A 2,500-nucleotide genomic window follows, 5' to 3' on the forward strand; every position below is an offset into this window, starting at 1 on the left:
CACTCAGTTAAGAGCACACCCAGTCTTTGCGAGGAAGAACAGCCCGGCCAGTAACATACCTTGCGGCAGACCGGCCGAGCCATCCCGAAATCCAACTACGAGCTTTTTAACTGCAACAACTTTAATATACGCTATTGGAGCTGGAATTACCGCGGGTGCTGGCACCAGACTTGTCCTCCAATGGATCCTCGTTAAAGGATTTAAGTTGTACTCATTCCAATTACAAGACTTGTAAAAGCCCTGTATTGTTATTTCTTGTCACTACCTCCCTGAGTCAGGATTGGGTAATTTGCGCGCCTGCTGCCTTCCTTGGATGTGGTAGCCGTTTCTCAGGCTCCCTCTCCGGAATCGAACCCTAATTCTCCGTCACCCGTTGCAACCATGGTAAGCCACTACCTTACCATCGACAGTTGATAGGGCAGAAATTTGAATGAAACATCGCCAGCGCAAGGCCGTGCGATTCGATCAGTTACTATGAATCACCAAATGACCGGGCAGAACCCGCATTGGTTTTTAATCTAATAAATACATCCCTTCCAGAAGTCGGGACTTTTCGCATGTATTAGCTCTAGAATTACTACGGTTATCCAAGTAGTAATGGTACAATCAAATAAACGATAACTGATTTAATGAGCCATTCGCAGTTTCACAGTACAAGTGCTTATACTTAGACATGCATGGCTTAATCTTTGAGACAAGCATATGACTACTGGCAGGATCAACCAGGTAACTATCCACCGCAGGGAACAGAAGTTCCTTGCTAAGCGGCCCCCCTCCGCAGAGGGAGAGCAAGCTTTCTTAGATTTTGCCTCCACGGGGGGAACCCATGAGCCAAACGGACCACACGGTCCCTCGGTCAAGGGAAACCCCGTCTTGTTTGCCACGTCTTTCTCACAACTGGACCCGTGCACAGTTCAGGCATACCTGTCAGACTCGCCAAGCGAGCTGAAGGAAGGCAAGAAAAGTGCTTCTGCGAAGGAAAATATCCTCCTGCTCTTTTGTCTCTATCATTAGCCAAAGGCTAGCGTACACAACTTCCATCTACACTCTGCCTGCCACTACAGTGACAATGCTTTCGGGCATCATCTTTTCCCTCCTTCGAAAGGAAAGCTACAAGCCCAACTTTCCTTGCCCGTTAGTCAATTCTGCCCTCTATTTCTCCGCCTTGCCGCCGTGGAACATAAGGGACAGGGTTTACTAGCCAGCTCCTCTCGGAACCTTTGCGACCAACCTGCCCACACTATAACCCCCAAACGCTAATAAGGAGACTGCATGATATGGTAGACAGAAAATAAAAACGCGAAAAAAATGAAATTTTGAAAATCGAACCCACAACCAGCCAAATCGTTTGTAAGTCATGCCAAATGACTGGTGACATCTTAAAAACCCATTGAAGCCACAACATCCCATAATTTCACGCTTTTAAAGATTTGTCACTATACGCACTGTAAGTACCTCACTAATTCTCACCTCAGATTTTACGGGAACATGTTCAAATTTTAACACGCCTCTCAGCACGACCAATTACATTAAAATTCATCGCAAAAGTCAGAATTCTCCAATTTTTGAAAAATTCACTATATTCACTGTAAGTACCTCGCTAGACAGTGGAGACCTCAGATTTTACGGGAACATGATCAACTTTCGACACACCTCTCAGCACGAGCAGTTACATAGAAATCCATCAGGAAAGTCGTGCTGTGAAGAGGTCTTTCGACTAAGAAAAATGGTGGTGTGAGGAGGAGTCACCTAAATCAGAGAAAAATACTCTTATAGGAGACTGCTACGAAAGACATTTCTGAGTCCACTGGCCCTAGTCCCCTAATAAGTGTATTTCTGTTTGTTTTAAGAAGGTCCTCCTGACATCACCAATCTTCTGTCTTCAATCCTAACCCCAACGTTAACCCTAACGCTAACCCTAACCCTACCTCCCTCAGGGGCAGTTCTATGGTTATGATCCCACGGTAGGCAGAAAAACTATCCCAATCTAGGTTTTCTTGTATGCTGACTCCATTTTAAATGCTTTTACTTGAGTCTGACAAAGGCAAAGCCAAATACTCACCCCTATATGGACGGGGAAGCAAAGTGCGGATTTTGGTAGGTCGGCATTTTCAATCAGGAATGTTGCCATTCGAAAGAGCGTCCAAAAAAACTTGGTTGGGACACATTTATTTTAGAAATTAGCGACCTAACCAGAAGTGCACTTTTTGGTGGGCCTACCCTACCCCCCTCAGGAGCAGTTCTATGGTTATAATACCACGGAAGGCACAAAACCTATCCCAAACTAGGTTTTCTTGTATGCTGATTCCATTTTCAATGTGTTTCCTTGACTCTGACGAAAGCAAAGCCAAATACTCACCCCTATATGGACGGGGAAGCAAAGTGCGGATTTTGGTAGGTCGGCATTTTCAATCAGGAATGTTGCCATTCGAAAGAGCGTCCAAAAAAACTTGGTTGGGACACATTTATTTTAGAAATTAGCGACCTAACCAGAAGTGCA

The 2,500-nt window shown here is 45.1% G+C and overlaps 1 pseudogene; it reads right to left on the reverse strand.

Moving 5' to 3' along the window:
• On the reverse strand, positions 1 to 729 carry LOC146447406 (small subunit ribosomal RNA; annotated as a pseudogene; the record flags this gene model as incomplete).
• Between the last annotated feature and the right edge of the window lie 1,771 nt (positions 730 to 2,500).

This window comes from Pavona decussata, unplaced genomic scaffold (genome assembly GCF_977016875.1).
Source record: "Pavona decussata unplaced genomic scaffold, jaPavDecu1.1 SCAFFOLD_2329, whole genome shotgun sequence".
NCBI lineage: Eukaryota > Metazoa > Cnidaria > Anthozoa > Scleractinia > Agariciidae > Pavona > Pavona decussata.